The sequence below is a fragment of the Silene latifolia genome, chromosome X, assembly GCF_048544455.1.
Source record: "Silene latifolia isolate original U9 population chromosome X, ASM4854445v1, whole genome shotgun sequence".
In the NCBI taxonomy this organism is placed as follows: Eukaryota; Viridiplantae; Streptophyta; class Magnoliopsida; order Caryophyllales; family Caryophyllaceae; genus Silene; species Silene latifolia.
The window spans coordinates 267,640,960-267,662,864 of record NC_133537.1 but is presented as its reverse complement, the minus strand read 5'-3'; the positions used below and the strand labels follow the sequence as shown (position 1 = coordinate 267,662,864).

The window sequence follows — 21,905 nt, the reverse complement described above, 5'->3', positions numbered from 1 at the left end:
ACAATAACAAAATCCACCGGGATAAAGAACTTGCCAATTCTTACCGGCACATCTTCCCATACCCCTAAAGGTGTCTTTGTTGATTTATCCGCCATTTGAAGCGTGATATTGGTGCACTTGAGTTCTCCCATTCCTAGCCTCTTGCACACCGAATACGGCATAACACTCACGCTTGCCCCAAGGTCACATAAAGCTTTGTTGATCGTGGTGTCGCCAATAGTGCATGGAATGGAGAAACTTCCCGGATCCTTTAGTTTTGGAGGTGAACTTCCTTGTAGGATGGCACTACTCACTTTAGTGAAAGCAATAGTCTCAAGCTTCCGTATGGATTTCTTCTTCGTAAGAATATGTTTCATATACTTTGCATAGGTCGGAACATGATTGATTAATTCCGTAAATGGAATTGAGATTTCCAAATTCTTCACAATCTCCATGAATTTTCCAAGTTGGTCATCAAACTTAGGCTTAGCTTGACGACTTGGAAATGGAAGTCTAATCACAATAGGCTCCTTTTTGTTGGCCTTCTCTTCATCCTTCTTTGAAACTTCTTGAATGGTGGGTTCTTCTTCTTTAGAGTTTTCAACAACTCTTTCTTTGTCACTAGCATTCACAACATCTTCATCAATGGGCCTCTTCGGCCCTTCATACCTTGTACCACTCCTCAAATAGATGGCACTCACCGATTCTTGTCTTGGGGGATTACCTTGAGGTGGTAATTACCCCTTTTGTCTTTGTGAACTTGAAGAATTGAGAAATTTGGGTCTCCAACATCTTTATATGAGCTAGTATGTTGTTAATGGTGATGTCTTTTGCTTGGCTATCCTTTTGCATTTGAGCGAAAAACTCTTGTTGGTTCTTTTGCATTTGGAGGACCGCTTTTTGAACATCAAAACCTTGGTCATTTGATTGAGTGTATGGAGTTTGATTTTGGTAACCTTGGTTTTGATTGTAAAAGGGTCTTTGATTTTGGTTTCTCATTGGAGGTGGGGTGTATGTTGGTTGAGGGTTTTGAACATTTTGGCTTTTGTATGAGAGGATGGGATGTAATTTGGTGTTTTTATTGTAATAGTTATAATAAGGGGTACCACTCTTGTATGCTTGGAAAGCATTCACTTGTTCCCCTACATTCACTTTGGTCATGTCCCAAAGTTCCACAACTCTCACATATTCCACTTGGAATTGATGAAGATGCCACCATGGAATTAACATGTTGCTTAGGTGATTTGGAGGCTTCTTCAAGTTTAGCCATAGCCTTCGCAAAATTCAAATTAATGGTATCAATATGAGCACTAAGTTGAGCACCCAATTGAGTAATAGAGTCCACTTCATGCTTTCCTCCTCTAGTAGCCTTCCGAGGTCTACTATATTGTGAGTTATGGACCGCCATTTCCTAAATCTTGTTCCATGTTTGATTATCATCAACTTCGGTGAACATACCATTTGATCCCATGTTGAGAATGTTTCGGGAGTCTTCATAAAGACCATTCCAAAATTGTTGTACCAAGAACCACTCGCTAAGTCCGTGATGAGGACATGAGCGACAAGTTCCTTTGAATCGCTCCCAAGATTCATACAAAGATTCTTCGTCCCTTTGCTTGAACCCCGTGATTTGGGCTCTTAACATGTTAGTCTTTTCCGGAGGATATAAGTTTTTGTATAAAGCAAGTGCCAATTTCTTCCAAGAGTCAATACCAAGAGTAGCCTTATCAAGGCTCTTTAGCCATTGTTTCGCGGTACCAATCAAAGAAAAAGGAAATAAGACCCATCGAATTTGGTCTTGAGTCACTCCGGTTTGAGAAATCGCATCAAAATAGTCACAAAAAGTCTCCATATGAGAATGAAGGTCTTCACTAGGCATCCCCCCAAATTGGCTTCTTTCGACTAATTGGATAAATGCGGATTTTGCAATGAAATTACCGGTCAAATGTTGTGGTGTGGGAGTAACATTTGGTAGGTTCTCCTCGGTTGGTACGGAATGTGATGAAACTTTAGGCATTGTGGGTTGATTTTGTGGTGGGTTTTGTGTTTGGTTCTCCTCTCCTTCTCTTGAAAAAGGGTTGATGAATTCAATATTGTTTGGTTGAATATCCGCAATCTCACCAATACCTCTCAAAGTATTTCTAGCAAGTCTTCTATTGTTTGTCAAAGTTCTTTCAATTTCGTGATCAATGGGTAACAAGTTACCTTGTGATCTTCTAGACATGCAAAATATCAAACAACTTGAAAACAATTAGAACAAACCTTGAGGAGTTTTACTTCCCCAAGGCAAAGAAAGACACAACTAAAAACAATCAAAGAAAATCAAATCAAGTTAACACCGTCCGCGGCAACGGCGCCATTTTGATCAGAGTGTCGTTGGGGCTCTCAATCAAACACATTTATATTCTCAACAAAACAACTAGTTAGTGGTTAAGTCGAGGTCGATCTATGGGACGGTGGGTACACAAATTGTTCAATCTAATTATGGTTGTGCTAGGGGTTATCACAATTATAATGGGTTGAAGATTCTAGTCTAATGAAAGAAATGGAGTAAAACAAGCAATTAAAGAAAAGATGTAAACAAATGACTAAAAGTGCCAGGATATCATGGGTTCATAGGGGATTAATGGGAGTTGATCATACAAACATGTTCTCAATTATATGCAAGCACTTATTGTTGTGATGGGATCGAGTTTGTGTATATCTTACAATCCCTAAGAAGGTTTGGGTCCCGGAGCCGAATCGATTAGATTGTACAACACCTACAAGTCGACTTAGTCCTTCCTATTCAACTATATGCATGGTCTAATGAGACTTAAGTTGGTTTATGTCTTACAAGTATCATTAAAAAGATAAGTGATGGGTTAAAAATGCAAGGATTCATAGGCTCGCATTGCATCAAACATAACATGTGCATAAGTTGAAATCACAACAAGCAAGCAAATAAATTATGTGAACATATTAGATTAAGCATGAATCAATCCCCATGTTGGTTTCCCCTAATTACCCATTAATCCTAGCTAAGAGACTACTCACTCATTATCAAGTTTAACATGCTAACAAGGTTATCAATCATATTAACAAGGCAAAACATGATGAACAAGTAAGAAAGACTAACAATAATTAAAAAGGGGATTAAGAGAATTATACCTATGGAGATTCCAAAATAATAATGCGAAGAATAATAGAAGTACTTGATGATTGATGGAAGGTTGTCAATCTCCCAATAAACCCAAATGATCTTCTAATTACCCAATAATAAACTTGAATTACTCAATAATAAACTTGAACAATAATTAAGGAAAGATTAATGTGTAATTTTGTGGAAAGATTAAAGGATAATCGATTCTAATCTACTCCTAATCTAATCTAAGGAAAGTTGATTTAATCTAAGAAAGCTTGATGGTTTGATTATTACAAATGGAGTATATATAGTGGTACATCATTAGGTTAAACAAGGGTAGATTAGTGATCGGTCCGTTTCGTGTTCACAATTAAAGATGTGGTCGTTGGGTCACGGTCGAATCAAAACACAATTTATAACTTCACAAACAACTCTACAATTAGTAAAGAGGCAAGTAAAGGTCGGATCCCAAGGGACGGGTATTGAAATGAATTTCTATTGCAACTAGTGGTGTCTAAGGGGTGTCACAAATTGGGTTGATGTAGAAGGTCACTAAACTAAAATAGCAATGAAAATAAACAAGCAAGATGAATTAAGGGGTGTAAACAATTGATTAAAAGCACTAGGGTGTCATGGGATCATAGGGGAATCATGGGAATTGATCATACAAACATGTTCTCAAATTATAAGCAAGCAATTATTGTTGTGATGGATTGAGTTGGGTTATATCTTACAATCCTAGGAAAGTTTGGGTCCCGGAGCCGAATCGATTAGATTGTACAACACCTACAAGTCGACTTAATCTTCCCTACTCAACAACATGCATGGTCTAATGAGACTCGAGTTGGGTTATGTCTTACAAGTCTCATTGAAAAGATAGAAGATGATAGTAAATGCAAGGATTCATAGGCTTAGCATTTCATCAAATATAACATGTGCATGAGTTGAGATCAAAACAAGCAAGCCAATAAAACATGAAAGCATATTAATTTAAGCATGAATCATTCCCCGTGTTGGTTTCCCCTAATCACCCATTAACCCTAGCTAAGAGACTACTCACTCATTATCATGTTGATCATGCTAGCAAGGTTGTCAATCATACCAACAATATGAAACATGATGAATAAATGAAAGTAATTAACAATAATTAAAAAGGAATTAAGAGAATTATACCTACTAATGATTCCAATAATAAAGCAAAGATAAAAGAAGTACTTGAATGCTTGATTGAGAGGTTGTCAATCTCCCAACAATAACCCAAATAATCTTCAATTACCCAAAATAAAGGGTGAACAAAAGAGAGATTAAGGAAATAAAACTTGTATTAGAACTTGATTAACTATTGATTACAATACTAAAGAGAGATTTGATTGATATTAACTACTCTAATTATTGATAAGAAGAACATGCTCCTCTAATTAGACTAATGGGGTATTTATAGTGGAAATTAGGGAGGATGCATTAGGGTTAACTAAGGGCTAAACTAGTAATTACACTTTTTAGATTGAGCAAGGAGGAGCCGGTATTTTTCGAAGGAAGGGCTTCTTTCTTCGTAGCTTGGAGAAGAGGAAATCACGCTGTGCTGGAATCCGGGCGGAATAAGGTCGGGACGGGCGGATTCTGGCGATGGGGTCCGAGCGGAATCGAGGGAATCCGGGCGGATTGTGGAGGTGGAATCCGAGCGGATTAGAGCAAAGCCGCACGGATTGTGCAGCTGTGGGACGGCCGGATTGGTGACAATCCGCACGGATTGTCACTCAGCAAGACATCTTCTTCTTTTCTTCCCTTTTCTTCATAAATTCCATGGGGATTTCCTTGGGGACTCAAGGATCCTTTCTCAACATTGCTCTTCTACTATAATATGTACAAAGGCCTTCTAATCTTGTCTCTCCTTGATGCTTGGTCATTGAATTCGATCAATTTAGTCTCGTTTTGCCATGAAAATGCAAGATTCTTACTCCTTTCCTACCAAGGGATCAAAATCTCAAAGAATATGTAAAACAAAGAACTAAAGATAAGAAATGACCCAAATATGCACTAAAAAGCACGGGAACAAGGCTAATTCGGGGGCTAAATATGCGCTAATTATGGTCACATCAAATATCCCCAAACCGAACCTTTGCTCGTCCCGAGTAAAGAGGTGACAAAGACTAGGGCCAATACTAACCTATCCTAATAATAGCCGATATGAGACAATTAGCGGGTCTCACTCCGCCCCTTCAACTCACAACAAGACAACCATGAGGTAGGATGCCTTCTTGCAAGGCAAGGTGGGTCTTGCCAAAATGGCGACACATCCAAACATTAAGCACACAAAATCACATAATGGATGCATCTACAAAAGGAATAGCCACTTCCTCATCAAGTGGCGGAGGCACTAAAGAGGAACGAATTTAAGAGCATGTAATCCTTCACAAATACTAGTTCAACAAATTACTAAGGCTAAGAGGATGACACTAAATCACCTCCAAATGGTGTTAAACTAGACTACTTCCTTCCTCAATTTCCAAATGCTTTCGTCAAGAGCGATCGGATGGTGGTGGAATGATGATTCCTATGATGCTAGTAGCATATGACATGACAAGTCTCGAATTCTCTACAAAAGTAAAGGTCATGGATCGTCCCAAGCTCGACCAAGTGGCTTGACAAAAAGGCTTTTTGGGAATGAAATGCTCAAATCTTTATTCACAACGGGTGGATATGACTAGTATTCAAAATTGTCCTCATTTCACTTTCACATTTCAAGAATTTAAGATGGGGTTTGTCCCTTCCGGGCTAGTGTCCTTTGCTTTCGCCAATCGCTTATTAGGCAACCGGTTAACCTCTAGACAATAGCTTTTCGGGGTGATAGTCACTCTGTCTCTGGGCGGCCGAATTCACAACCGTATGGGGGCCCAATTCAATGGATCCCGCACCAAAGCGCATCGAAGTGGTACGCCTCCATCAAAACAACTTAAATTTCTCAACTTTCAACAATTCACAACATTTGATGTTCCTTGGCATTATATTACTTCCACATGACAAAATTTCTTTGAAATGAGCACTTCAAGCTTATTGATAGAAAATATTTTTGGGTTGCCTTACCACAAGGTCAAACAAGGTCACCTAGACAAGTTAACCAAGTCCACATCGCATCACGGGGTTGGATAGGTGACTCACATGCAAACCCTTGACTAGGCTTTGGGTCATGGGTCAAAAGATACTAGTATGACACTATCTAGGGTGTTTTACAACCATTCTAGTAGGCAAAGTCTTAAGTTGAACAAGTATTTGTAATGGCTTAGTTGCTCTTGTCAAAGTTCCTAAATAGGCATTTTTCAAATCATTTCTAACATGCAACTACATGCCATGATGCAACTAATATAAACATCCTAATGCAAGTGATTCTATCAACTAATATGACATATAAACTAAATGCAAGTCCTAAGTTCACATTGTTATACCGCATCAATCAAAATAGAGCCACATAGTCATCAACATAAAGAGGAAAAAGGAGATTGGAAAGATCATACCATGCGGTCTTCATGATCCTCATGTCTCGGATGTGGCGTAGTCAATCAATGTGAACAAGGATAGAACAAATACAATATATACAAGACAATATATACAAGACTACAAAAGGAAATAAACATGTTTTTGGGTTTTCAATTTTCAAATTTTTATGATTTTTGAAAATTTTCAATTTTTTTGGATTTTTGAATAAGAGTTAAATGTTAGAATTCCCATCCCCACAATAATATGGGCATTGTCCTCAATGGCCAAAATGATGGAAATTATGCAAAGATGATGCATGATTTCTACACTAAATGCAATCTACACTAAGCTACACTACATGATGCATGGTTTTTGTTATGACGGAGAGGATAATTTAGATTACCTCCCGTTGTGTATGCATTAACTTCCCCAAACCGAGTGAGACACTATTGCTAATGTCCAAGGATGGGTGTAGTTCATGCACACACTATGCAATGCATGAAACTAATTTGTCATTTTGGATTTTGAAAATGGGAACAATAAAATGAGAACACCTCAATGGTACCGAGGTGTGAGTCCTCTATGGTGCTAGAACTACTCCAACAATGATCAAAATTATAATTAAAACAAAGAGAGAAATAGACAAACCATGAGAGGGTAGGAGTCTCCAAGGCTTGCTAATCTTCCATCATGCTATCACCATCACTTTCCTCATTAGAAGTGGTCACATTGCCACTTCCCTTGTCATTTGCTTCTTCAATTTCTTCCTCATCTTGCTCATTATCATCTTCACCATCCTTTTCTCCTTCTTCACTTGCTTCTTCATCAATGTTATCATCAACTTCTTCATCATTACCAACAACCTCATTGCCACCCGAAACGACCCTAGATGCACTCGGAAATAGGACTTCTCTATCCACCCAACTAGGCAAAGGACAAGATGGATCAAGTAGTCCTTGCCTAGCTAAGTGTAGGAGGGGTGGATATTGAGCCAAGTAAGCATTTTTCCGGTCCTCAAAGGCTTGCTTGTGCATTGCTTGCATGAGAAGAGTCACATAATCATTTCTAGCTTCAAATCCTTCCGGCTTGAACTCTTGATACTCAAAGGGGTAAGGTGGTATGACAATGGAAGAGGAGGGAGTTTCAAGATCACCCTTTTGTTGTTGGATAATATACTCGGCCTCTTTAGAAAGGGGAAGTAGATAATTGGTCCGGTGGACGCTAAGACGACAAATCTTTAAAGGCAAGGTGAACGATCTAGCTTCACTAGTGAGTCATCCATACTTAGTGTCAAGGGGGTTATGGGCAACCCACTTGTACTTGTGTATCATAGTATGCAAATCAACAAGATGGCCACCCTCCTTTGCTTTGTACTTGTTATCCTTATTGAAGTTAGGATCAAAGTACTTAGCTAGGATAGTGACTAGGCCGCCATTGACAATAACGGTAGTGCCCTTCTTCCCACAATCAATGTTGAGCCATCTATCTACCAAGAGCCTCAAAGAATTGTAAGGCTTGGTGTGTACTCTTCCAATGTTCAAAGCCGATTCAAGGAGAATAAAATCAAGTTTGGTGAAATGGTTGGTATCTTTCCTTGCAATTATGGTGTTTCCCACGACCTTGTGCCATACTCTTATGCCCGGATGGTGGACTAAAAGAGCACGACTCGCATGAATGTCCTCAAATTTCCTCCCGGAAATTGCCTCCCAATGAGGTTCGGGGTCATACTTTCCATAATTCTTAAAATAACGCAGTTCATCACTAAGACCCAAAATTTCACTCAATTCCCTAAAGGAAATGCGTCTACTAACATTAGCTAGACGAAACTCGAGATTCTCCCTATTCTCAACTTTGGTGACTTTCAAAGAACTCAAAAATTCCAAGGTAAGGGAGGGGTATGTCAATTCCTTTGTTTCAAACAATTTCTTCAACCCCATGGCTTTGAAAAAGGCTCTAGTTTGCTCAAGAACACCCAATTTTTCTAAGGTATCTTCACATATAAATTTGGTGGATTGTAATGACTTTCTAGCAAACTTGACAAAGGTATTTCTATGGGTTTCGGAAATAAAAGTTACCTCCGGATAATGCAAAAGTTGATCGATTTCCGGAGTAGAAGATGTTGTTGCTCCCATAGAAGGTTGTTGTTGTTGTTGCACTTCCACGTTTGGTGTTGCTACCACCATAGCCAATGCTTTCTTTGTTTGAAGAGCCTTTTGCCTTTGTGAGAGTGCCTTAGCCTTTGGTGCCTTTGTTGCCTTTGTTGCTCCCTTAGTCCTTGCCATTGATGAACTAACCAAGAAAAGAATGAAAAATCTTCAATTTGTGGTATACCCAAATCGATTTAAAGGTGAAAGGCTTTGCCTTTATGAAATCAAAAATCGACTCAAAGGTTGAAGATTTTGTGCTTGGTTTTGATTTTTATTGAAGAAGGATTGATTGATTTGTTGTTAGAAGGATGATTTGATTTGATTTTGGTGAATGTTGTTGAGGGATTTTGTTTTTGTGATGGAGAGGATGAGGGTTTTGATGTTGTGGGTAGTGTTTATGAATGAATGAATGAATGAAGGAAGGTGGGAGGGATTTTATAAAGGCCGAAATTTTCGAATCGGGGGCAATCCGTGCGGATTCTCGCCCAATCCGTGCGGATTCTCGCTCTATCCGGTTGTAAAAACTCGCCTAAAGACGGGCGGATTCGAAGAAGACGCTGGATTTGCTTGATACGGACGGGCGGATTTGCTCGAAGACGGGCGGATTTCACCAGAAATTTTTCTTGTTTTCCTCGGCGAGAAGACGGGCGTCTTGATCCAGGGGACGGACGGATTTGCGAGACGGCGGATTATATTCCAAGACGTCCGGATTCTCTTACAGTCAAAAATCTTCCAAAATCTCAGCTTATAAAGTCGTGCGTCTGCGACCCGACGCTCGGATTGCAAGACGGGCGGATTCTCGTGAATTGCTTCGATTCCACCCTTGTACCCGGATTCATTCCATCCGTGCACAATGCATTTCCCTTACCATTCTTCTATTCTTTCTTCAAATCTTGTGTTCTTCATTGTGGGGGCACTACTAAGGCATGGATAGCCTAGGCAATTGTCATCCCCACACTAAGGTAAAGCACTACACATCAATTGAAATTGTTAGTCCCTCCCTCACTTCTCTCAAACATGACAATTATCTTGATCAAAGTAAATAAAAAATCCAAAGATGACAAAAAAAATGCAATACAAGAATTGAAATGTAAGTTAGGGAGTTAGAAATATTTACAAGTGGTGGTTTAGGGAGGACTCCACCAAACTCTCATTCTTGATGAGATGTCAAGGGGGCATGTCCAAGGTGTTGTTGATGTTGCTCAACACCTTGAAAAAGTAATCGAAAGCTTGTTCATTATCATGGTAGAGGTTTTCAATAGACCTTGGCCCTTGTTGTCGGTCTTGATCGATGGCATTACCAATGTAGGGATTAAAAATCCCTTCAAATTCGTTGTCCCAAAGACCACAAACTTCATTAAGTTGATCATTGAAAATCTCTTGCTTAGATGGAGACAACTCTCCCAATTTCTTCTCTTGGCCAATGAGGCCATTCTCTTCTTCCTTGGTTGATTTTGATGAGCTTTGCAAGTTCTCCTTGTCATAATTCACTTGCTCTTTGAATGGAGCATCTTCAATTTTCTTCTTCCTTTGGAGTTCCGATTTCTTCCTTTCATCCTTTCGCTATAATGATCAATCATGAAACATGGTTCATGCAAACGAGGAGCTCTCATAGTCTTGTCAAGATTAAAAGTTATGCTTTCATCTCCCACTTCTAGAGTGAGCTCACCATGTTTCACATCAATCACCGCACCCGCGGTGTGTAGGAAAGGTCTTCCTAGAATGATTGGAATGTTGGAATCTTCCTCCATATCAACAATGACAAAGTCCACCGGGATGAAAAACTTCCCAACTCGCACGGGGACATCTTCCCATATCCCTAATGGTGTCTTCGTCGATCTATCGGCCATTTGGAGTGTGATGTTGGTGCATTTAAGCTCTCCCATCCCGAACCTTGTCTTCATTTTTCTTTGAACTTTCTTCTTTTGATGATTCTCCATCTTTGGAGCTTTGCACAATTTCTTCCTTTTCACTAGCTTCCACAACTTCATCCTCAACTTGCTTCCTTGGTGCTTCATACCTTGTACCACTTCTCAAGTGAATGGCACTAACCGTTTCATGTCTAGGGGGATTACTTTGAGGTGGTAATTGCCCCTTTTGTCTTTGTGAGCTTGAAGATGCTAGTTGAGTCAATTGTGTTTCCAACATCTTGGTGTGAGCTAGAATGTTGTTGATGGTGGTTTCCTTTGCTTGGCTATCTTTTTGCATTTGAGTGAAAAATTCTTGTTGATTCTTTTGCATTTGGAGGACCGCTTTTTGGACATCAAAACCTTGGTCATTTTGGTGATTGTATGGATTTTGATTTTGGTAACCTTGGTTTTGATTGTAAAAGGGTCTTTGATTTTGGTTTCTCATGGGTGGTGGAGTGTAAGTTGTTTGAGGGTTTTGAACATTTTGGCTTTTGTATGAGAGATTTGGATGGAATTTGGTGTTTTCATTGTAAAAGTTGGAATAAGGGGTACCACTCTTGTATGCTTGGAAAGCATTCACTTGTTCATTTGTTCCCCTACATTCACCTTGGTCATGTCCCAAAGTTCCACAATTCTCACATATCCCACTTGGGATTGATGAGGATGCCGTCATGGCATTAACATGATGCTTTGATGATTTTGAGTTTTCTTCAAGTCTAGCCATAGCTTGTTCAAACTTCAAGTTGATTGTGTCAATGTGAGCACTAAGTTGAGCACCCAATTGAGTAACGGAGTCCACTTCATGCTTTTCTCCTCTAGTAGCCTTGCGAGGTCTACTATATTGTGAGTTATGGACCGCATTTTCCTCAATCTTGTTCCATGTTTGATTATCATCAACTTCGGTGAACATTCCATTTGATCCCATATTGAGAATGTTCCTAGAATCTTCATATAAACCATTCCAAAATTGTTGTACCAAAAACCATTCGCTAAGTCCATGGTGAGGACATGAGCGACAAATTCCCTTGAACCGCTCCCAAGCTTCATACAAAGATTCTTCATCCCTTTGCTTAAAATCCGTAATTTGAGCTCTTAGCATGTTAGTCTTTTCCGGTGGGTAGAATTTTTTGTAGAAAGCTAGAGCCAACTTCTTCCAAGAATCTATTCCGAGGGTGGCCTTATCAAGGCCCTTCAACCATTGCTTCGCGGTGCCGATTAAAGAAAAAGGAAATAAGACCCATCTAATTTGGTCTTGAGTCACGCCCGTTTGAGAGATTGCATCACAATAGTCGCAAAAGGTTTCCATATGAGAATGAGGGTCTTCACTAGGCATCCCCCCAAATTGGCTCCTCTCAACTAATTGGATGAAGGCGGACTTGGCAATAAAATTTCCGGTTAGATGTTGCGGTGTAGGAGTACCATTTGGTAGATTCTCCTCGGTGGGTACGGAGTGTGACGAGAATTTAGGCATTGTAGGTGGATTTTGTGGGGTATTGTGTAATGGGTTCTCCTCTCCTTCTATTGCGAAAGGATTGACGAACTCACTAGTGGGTTGAACAACTTCACTAATACCTCTTAAATTCCTCCTAACAAGTCTCCTATTGTTCGTCAAGGTTCTTTCGATTTCACGGTCAAAAGGTAACAAATCACCTTGTAACCTTCTAGACATGCAAAATATCAAACAACTCGAAAACAATTAGAACAAACCTTGAGGAGTTTTACTTCCCCAAGGCTAAGAAAGACACAACTAATAACAATAAAAAGAAATCTAAATCAAACAAACACTGTCCCCGGCAACGGCGCCATTTTTGATCGGTCCGTTTCGTGTTCACAATTAAAGATGTGGTCGTTGGGTCATGGTCGAATCAAAACACAATTTATAACTTCACAAACAACTCTACAATTAGTAAAGAGGCAAGTAAAGGTCGGATCCCAAGGGACGGGTATTGAAATGAGATTTCTATTGCAACTAGTGGTGTCTAAGGGGTGTCACAAATTGGGTTGATGTAGAAGGTCACTAAACTAAAATAGCAATGAAAATAAACAAGCAAGATGAATTAAGGGGTGTAAACAATTGATTAAAAGCACTAGGGTGTCATGGGATCATAGGGGAATCATGGGAATTGATCATACAAACATGTTCTCAAATTATAAGCAAGCAATTATTGTTGTGATGGATTGAGTTGGGTTATATCTTACAATCCTAGGAAAGTTTGGGTCCCGGAGCGAATCGATTAGATTGTACAACACCTACAAGTCGACTTAATCTTCCCTACTCAACAACATGCATGGTCTAATGAGACTCGAGTTGGGTTATGTCTTACAAGTCTCATTGAAAAGATAGAAGATGATAGTAAATGCAAGGATTCATAGGCTTAGCATTTCATCAAATATAACATGTGCATGAGTTGAGATCAAAACAAGCAAGCAAATAAAACATGAAAGCATATTAATTTAAGCATGAATCATTCCCCGTGTTGGTTTCCCCTAATCACCCATTAACCCTAGCTAAGAGACTACTCACTCATTATCATGTTGATCATGCTAGCAAGGTTGTCAATCATACCAACAATATGAAACATGATGAATAAATGAAAGTAATTAACAATAATTAAAAAGGAATTAAGAGAATTATACCTACTAATGATTCCAATAATAAAGCAAAGATAAAAGAAGTACTTGAATGCTTGATTGAGAGGTTGTCAATCTCCCAACAATAACCCAAATAATCTTCAATTACCCAAAATAAAGGGTGAACAAAAGAGAGATTAAGGAAATAAAACTTGTATTAGAACTTGATTAATTATTGATTACAATACTAAAGAGAGATTTGATTGATATTAACTACTCTAATTATTGATAAGAAGAACATGCTCCTCTAATTAGACTAATGGGGTATTTATAGTGGAAATTAGGGAGGATGCATTAGGGTTAACTAAGGGCTAAACTAGTAATTACACTTTTTAGATTAAGCAAGGAGGAGCCGGTATTTTTTGAAGGAAGGGCTTCTTTCTTCGTAGCTTGGAGAAGAGGAAATCACGCTGTGCTGGAATCCGGGAGGAATAAGGTCGGGACGGGCGGATTCTGGCGATGGGGTCCGAGCGGAATCGAGGGAATCCGGGCGGATTGTGGAGGTGGAATCCGAGCGGATTAGAGCAAAGCCGCACGGATTGTGCAGCTGTGGGACGGCCGGATTGGTGACAATCCGCACGGATTGTCACTCAGCAAGACATCTTCTTCTTTTCTTCCCTTTTCTTCATAAATTCCATGGGGATTTCCTTGGGGACTCAAGGATCCTTTCTCAACATTGCTCTTCTACTATAATATGTACAAAGGCCTTCTAATCTTGTCTCTCCTTGATGCTTGGTCATTGAATTCGATCAATTTAGTCTCGTTTTGCCATGAAAATGCAAGATTCTTACTCCTTTCCTACCAAGGGATCAAAATCTCAAAGAATATGCAAAACAAAGAACTAAAGATAAGAAATGACCCAAATATGCACTAAAAAGCACGGGAACAAGGCTAATTCGGGGGCTAAATATGCGCTAATTATGGTCACATCAAATATCCCCAAACCGAACCTTTGCTCGTCCCGAGTAAAGAGGTGACAAAGACTAGGGCCAATACTAACCTATCCTAATAATAGCCGATATGAGACAATTAGCGGGTCTCACTCCGCCCCTTCAACTCACAACAAGACAACCATGAGGTAGGATGCCTTCTTGCAAGGCAAGGTGGGTCTTGCCAAAATGGCGACACATCCAAACATTAAGCACACAAAACCACATAATGGATGCATCTACAAAAGGAATAGCCACTTCCTCATCAAGTGGCGGAGGCACTAAAGAGGAACGAATTTAAGAGCATGTAATCCTTCACAAATACTAGTTCAACAAATTACTAAGGCTAAGAGGATGACACTAAATCACCTCCAAATGGTGTTAAACTAGACTACTTTCGTCCTCAATTTCCAAATGCTTTCGTCAAGAGCGATCGGATGGTGGTGGAATGATGATTCCTATGATGCTAGTAGCATATGACATGACAAGTCTCGAATTCTCTACAAAAGTAAAGGTCATGGATCGTCCCAAGCTCGGCCAAGTGGCTTGACAAAAAGGCTTTTTGGGAATGAAATGCTCAAATCTTTATTCACAACGGGTGGATATGACTAGTATTCAAAATTGTCCTCATTTCACTTTCACATTTCAAGAATTTAAGATGGGGTTTCTCCCTTCCGGGCTAGTGTCCTTTGCTTTCGCCAATCGCTTATTAGGCAACCGGTTAACCTCTAGACAATAGCTTTTCGGGGTGATAGTCACTCTGTCTCTGGGCGGCCGAATTCACAACGGTATGGGGGCCCAATTCAATGGATCCCGCACCAAAGCGCATCGAAGTGGTACGCCTCCATCAAAACAACTTAAATTTCTCAACTTTCAACAATTCACAACATTTGATGTTCCTTGGCATTAGATTACTTCCACATGACAAAATTTCTTTGAAATGAGCACTTCAAGCTTATTGATAGAAAATATTTTTGGGTTGCCTTACCACAAGGTCAAACAAGGTCACCTAGACAAGTTAACCAAGTCCACATCGCATCACGGGGTTGGATAGGTGACTCACATGCAAACCCTTGACTAGGCTTTGGGCCATGGGTCAAAAGATACTAGTATGACACTATCTAGGGTGTTTTACAACCATTCTAGTAGGCAAAGTCTTAAGTTGAACAAGTATTTGTAATGGCTTAGTTGCTCTTGTCAAAGTTCCTAAATAGGCATTTTTCAAATCATTTCTAACATGCAACTACATGCCATGATGCAACTAATATAAACATCCTAATGCAAGTGATTCTATCAACTAATATGACATATAAACTAAATGCAAGTCCTAAGTTCACATTGTTATACCGCATCAATCAAAATAGAGCCACATAGTCATCAACATAAAGAGGAAAAAGGAGATTGGAAAGATCATACCATGCGGTCTTCATGATCCTCATGTCTCGGATGTGGCGTAGTCAATCAATGTGAACAAGGATAGAACAAATACAATATATACAAGACAATATATACAAGACTACAAAAGGAAATAAACATGTTTTTGGGTTTTCAATTTTCAAATTTTTATGATTTTTGAAAATTTTCAATTTTTTTGGATTTTTGAATAAGAGTTAAATGTTAGAATTCCCATCCCCACAATAATATGGGCATTGTCCTCAATGGCCAAAATGATGGAAATTATGCAAAGATGATGCATGATTTCTACACTAAATGCAATCTACACTAAGCTACACTACATGATGCATGGTTTTTGTTATGACGGAGAGGATAATTTAGATTACCTCCTGTTGTGTATGCATTAACTTCCCCAAACCGAGTGAGACACTATTGCTAATGTCCAAGGATGGGTGTAGTTCATGCACACACTATGCAATTCAGGAAACTAATTTGTCATTTTGGATTTTGAAAATGGGAACAATAAAATGAGAACACCTCAATGGTACCGAGGTGTGAGTCCTCTATGGTGCTAGGACTACTCCAACAATGATCAAAATTATAATTAAAACAAAGAGAGAAATAGACAAACCATGAGAGGGTAGGAGTCTCCAAGGCTTGCTAATCTTCCATCATGCTATCACCATGCACTCGGAAATAGGACTTCTCTATCCACCCAACTAGGCAAAGGACAAGATGGATCAAGTAGTCCTTGCCTAGCTAAGTGTAGGAGGGGTGGATATTGAGCCAAGTAAGCATTTTTCCGGTCCTCAAAGGCTTGCTTGTGCATTGCTTGCATGAGAAGAGTCACATAATCATTTCTAGCTTCAAATCCTTCCGGCTTGAACTCTTGATACTCAAAGGGGTAAGGTGGTATGACAATGGAAGAGGAGGGAGTTTCAAGATCACCCTTTTGTTGTTGGATAATATACTCGGCCTCTTTAGAAAGGGGAAGTAGATAATTGGTCCGGTGGACGCTAAGACGACAAATCTTTGAAGGCAAGGTGAACGATCTAGCTTCACTAGTGAGTCATCCATACTTAGTGTCAAGGGGGTTATGGGCAACCCACTTGTACTTGTGTATCATAGTATGCAAATCAACAAGATGGCCACCCTCCTTTGCTTTGTACTTGTTATCCTTATTGAAGTTAGGATCAAAGTACTTAGCTAGGATAGTGACTAGGCCGCCATTGACTATAACGGTAGTGCCCTTCTTCCCACAATCAATGTTGAGCCATCTATCTACCAAGAGCCTCAAAGAATTGTAAGGCTTGGTGTGTACTCTTCCAATGTTCAAAGCCGATTCAAGGAGAATAAAATCAAGTTTGGTGAAATGGTTGGTATCTTTCCTTGCAATTATGGTGTTTCCCACGACCTTGTGCCATACTCTTATGCCCGGATGGTGGACTAAAAAGCACGACTCGCATGAATGTCCTCAAATTTCCTCCCGGAAATTGCCTCCCAATGAGGTTCGGGGTCATACTTTCCATAATTCTTAAAATAACGCAGTTCATCACTAAGACCCAAAATTCCACTCAATTCCCTAAAGGAAATGCGTCTACTAACATTAGCTAGACGAAACTCGAGATTCTCCCTATTCTCAACTTTGGTGACTTTCAAAGAACTCAAAAATTCCAAGGTAAGGGAGGGGTATGTCAATTCCTTTGTTTCAAACAATTTCTTCAACCCCATGGCTTTGAAAAAGGCTCTAGTTTGCTCAAGAACACCCAATTTTTCTAAGGTAACATATAAATTTGGTGGATTGTAATGACTTTCTAGCAAACTTGACAAAGGTATTTCTATGGGTTTCGGAAATAAAAGTTACCTCCGGATAATGCAAAAGTTGATCGATTTCCGGAGTAGAAGATGTTGTTGCTCCCATAGAAGGTTGTTGTTGTTGTTGCACTTCCACGTTTGGTGTTGCTACCACCATAGCCAATGCTTTCTTTGTTTGAAGAGCCTTTTGCCTTTGTGAGAGTGCCTTAGCCTTTGGTGCCTTTGTTGCCTTTGTTGCTCCCTTAGTCCTTGCCATTGATGAACTAACCAAGAAAAGAATGAAAAATCTTCAATTTGTGATATACCCAAATCGATTTAAAGGTGAAAGGCTTTGCCTTTATGAAATCAAAAATCGACTCAAAGGTTGAAGATTTTGTGCTTGGTTTTGATTTTTATTGAAGAAGGAGTGATTGATTTGTTGTTAGAAGGATGATTTGATTTGATTTTGGTGAATGTTGTTGAGGGATTTTGTTTTTGTGATGCAGAGGATGAGGGTTTTGATGTTGTGGGTAGTGTTTATGAATGAATGAATGAATGAAGGAAGGTGGGAGGGATTTTATAAAGGCCGAAATTTTCGAACTGCAGGGGCAATCCGTGCGGATTCTGCCCAATCCGTGCGGATTCTGCTCTATCTGGGTTGTAAAAAACTCGCCTAAAGACGGGCGGATTCAGAAGAAGACGCTCGGATTTGCTTGATACGGGACGGGCGGATTTGCCTGAAGACGGACGGATTTCAGTCCAGGAAATTTTTCTTGTTTTCCTCAGCAGAGAAGACGGGCGTCTTCAGTCCAGGACGGACGGATTTGCAGAGACGGGCGGATTAGATTCCAAGACGCCCGGATTCTCTTACAGTCAAAAATCTTCCAAAATCTCAGCTTATAAAGTCGTGCGTCTGCGACCCAGTACGCTCGGATTACTGAAGACGGGCGGATTCTCAGGAATTCGTTCGGATTCCACCCCTTGTACCCGGATTCAGTTCCATCCGTGCACAATGCATTTCCCTTACCATTCTTCTATTCTTTCTTCAAATCTTGTGTTCTTCATTGTGGGGGCACTACTAAGGCATGGATAGCCTAGGCAATTGTCATCCCCACACTAAGGTAAAGCACTACACATCAATTGAAATTGTTAGTCCCTCCCTCACTTCTCTCAAACATGACAATTATCTTGATCAAAGTAAATAAAAAATCCAAAGATGACAAAAAAAATGCAATACAAGAATTGAAATGTAAGTTAGGGAGTTAGAAATATTTACAAGTGGTGGTTTAGGGAGGACTCCACCAAACTCTCATTCTTGATGAGATGTCAAGGGGGCATGTCCAAGGTGTTGTTGATGTTGCTCAACACCTTGAAAAAGTAATCGAAAGCTTGTTCATTATCATGGTAGAGGTTTTCAATAGACCTTGGCCCTTGTTGTCGGTCTTGATCGATGGCATTACCAATGTAGGGATTAAAAATCCCTTCAAATTCGTTGTCCCAAAGACCACAAACTTCATTAAGTTGATCATTGAAAATCTCTTTCTTAGATGGAGACAACTCTCCCAATTTCTTCTCTTGGCCAATGAGGCCATTCTCTTCTTCCTTGGTTGATTTTGATGAGCTTTGCAAGCTCTCCTTGTCATAATTCACTTGCTCTTTGAATGGAGCATCTTCAATTTTCTTCTTCCTTTGGAGTTCCGATTTCTTCCTTTCATCCTTTCGCTATAATGATCAATCATGAAACATGGTTCATGCAAACGAGGAGCTCTCATAGTCTTGTCAAGATTAAAAGTTATGCTTTCATCTCCCACTTCTAGAGTGAGCTCACCATGTTTCACATCAATCACCGCACCCGCGGTGTGTAGGAAAGGTCTTCCTAGAATGATTGGAATGTTGGAATCTTCCTCCATATCAACAATGACAAAGTCCACCGGGATGAAAAACTTCCCAACTCGCACGGGGACATCTTCCCATATCCCTAATGGTGTCTTCGTCGATCTATCGGCCATTTGGAGTGTGATGTTGGTGCATTTAAGCTCTCCCATCCCGAACCTTGTCTTCATTTTTCTTTGAACTTTCTTCTTTTGATGATTCTCCATCTTTGGAGCTTTGCACAATTTCTTCCTTTTCACTAGCTTCCACAACTTCATCCTCAACTTGCTTCCTTGGTGCTTCATACCTTGTACCACTTCTCAAGTGAATGGCACTAACCGTTTCATGTCTAGGGGGATTACTTTGAGGTGGTAATTGCCCCTTTGTCTTTGTGAGCTTGAAGATGCTAGTTGAGTCAATTGTGTTTCCAACATCTTGGTGTGAGCTAGAATGTTGTTGATGGTGGTTTCCTTTGCTTGGCTATCTTTTTGCATTTGAGTGAAAAATTCTTGTTGATTCTTTTGCATTTGGAGGACCGCTTTTTGGACATCAAAACCTTGGTCATTTTGGTGATTGTATGGATTTTGATTTTGGTAACCTTGGTTTTGATTGTAAAAGGGTCTTTGATTTTGGTTTCTCATGGGTGGTGGAGTGTAAGTTGTTTGAGGGTTTTGAACATTTTGGCTTTTGTATGAGAGATTTGGATGGAATTTGGTGTTTTCATTGTAATAGTTGGAATAAGGGTACCACTCTTGTATGCTTGGAAAGCATTCACTTGTTCATTTGTTCCCCTACATTCACCTTGGTCATGTCCCAAAGTTCCACAATTCTCACATATCCCACTTGGGATTGATGAGGATGCCGTCATGGCATTAACATGATGCTTTGATGATTTTGAGTTTTCTTCAAGTCTAGCCATAGCTTGTTCAAACTTCAAGTTGATTGTGTCAATGTGAGCACTAAGTTGAGCACCCAATTGAGTAACGGAGTCCACTTCATGCTTTTCTCCTCTAGTAGCCTTGCGAGGTCTACTATATTGTGAGTTATGGACCGCCATTTCCTCAATCTTGTTCCATGTTTGATTATCATCAACTTCGGTGAACATTCCATTTGATCCCATATTGAGAATGTTCCTAGAATCTTCATATAAACCATTCCAAAATTGTTGTACCAAAAACCATTCGCTAAGTCCATGGTGAGGACATGAGCGACAAATTCCCTTGAACCGCTCCCAAGCTTCATACAAAGATTCTTCATCCCTTTGCTTAAAATCCGTAATTTGAGCTCTTAGCATGTTAGTCTTTTCCGGTGGGTAGAATTTTTTGTAGAAAGCTAGAGCCAACTTCTTCCAAGAATCTATTCCGAGGGTGGCCTTATCAAGGCCCTTCAACCATTGCTTCGCGGTGCCGATTAAAGAAAAAGGAAATAAGACCCATCTAATTTGGTCTTGAGTCACGCCCGTTTGAGAGATTGCATCACAATAGTCGCAAAAGGTTTCCATATGAGAATGAGGGTCTTCACTAGGCATCCCCCCAAATTGGCTCCTCTCAACTAATTGGATGAAGGCGGACTTGGCAATAAAATTTCCGGTTAGATGTTGCGGTGTAGGAGTACCATTTGGTAGATTCTCCTCGGTGGGTACGGAGTGTGACGAGAATTTAGGCATTGTAGGTGGATTTTGTGGGGTATTGTGTAATGGGTTCTCCTCTCCTTCTATTGCGAAAGGATTGACGAACTCACTAGTGGGTTGAACAACTTCACTAATACCTCTTAAATTCCTCCTAACAAGTCTCCTATTGTTCGTCAAGGTTCTTTCGATTTCACGGTCAAAAGGTAACAAATCACCTTGTAACCTTCTAGACATGCAAAATATCAAACAACTCGAAAACAATTAGAACAAACCTTGAGGAGTTTTACTTCCACAAGGCGAAGAAAGACACAACTAATAACAATAAAAAGAAATCTAAATCAAACAAACACTGTCCCCGGCAACGGCGCCATTTTTGATCGGTCCGTTTCGTGTTCACAATTAAAGATGTGGTCGTTGGGTCATGGTCGAATCAAAACACAATTTATAACTTCACAAACAACTCTACAATTAGTAAAGAGGCAAGTAAAGGTCGGATCCCAAGGGACGGGTATTGAAATGAGATTTCTATTGCAACTAGTGGTGTCTAAGGGGTGTCACAAATTGGGTTGATGTAGAAGGTCACTAAACTAAAATAGCAATGAAAATAAACAAGCAAGATGAATTAAGGGGTGTAAACAATTGATTAAAAGCACTAGGGTGTCATGAGATCATAGGGGAATCATGGGAATTGATCATACAAACATGTTCTCAAATTATAAGCAAGCAATTATTGTTGTGATGGATTGAGTTGGGTTATATCTTACAATCCTAGGAAAGTTTGGGTCCCGGAGCCGAATCGATTAGATTGTACAACACCTACAAGTCGACTTAATCTTCCCTACTCAATAACATGCATGGTCTAATGAGACTCGAGTTAGGTTATGTCTTACAAGTCTCATTGAAAAGATAGAAGATGATAGTAAATGCAAGGATTCATAGGCTTAGCATTTCATCAAATATAACATGTGCATGAGTTGAGATCAAAACAAGCAAGCAAATAAAACATGAAAGCATATTAAT

General features: G+C 39.7%; 3 non-coding genes across 3 annotated transcripts; all 3 read left to right on the top strand.

Annotated features, from left to right (window-relative positions):
• Positions 1 to 1,517: 1,517 nt before the first annotated feature.
• On the top strand, positions 1,518 to 1,624 carry LOC141625572 (small nucleolar RNA R71). Its single transcript, XR_012535345.1, has one exon. It is a non-coding gene; the product is annotated as a small nucleolar RNA R71 (small nucleolar RNA).
• A 10,002-nt stretch (positions 1,625 to 11,626) lies between these two features.
• LOC141624035 (small nucleolar RNA R71) lies at positions 11,627 to 11,733 on the top strand. Its single transcript, XR_012533847.1, has one exon. It is a non-coding gene; the product is annotated as a small nucleolar RNA R71 (small nucleolar RNA).
• Positions 11,734 to 20,442: 8,709 nt separating this feature from the next.
• On the top strand, positions 20,443 to 20,549 carry LOC141624034 (small nucleolar RNA R71). Its single transcript, XR_012533846.1, has one exon. It is a non-coding gene; the product is annotated as a small nucleolar RNA R71 (small nucleolar RNA).
• Positions 20,550 to 21,905: the final 1,356 nt, after the last annotated feature.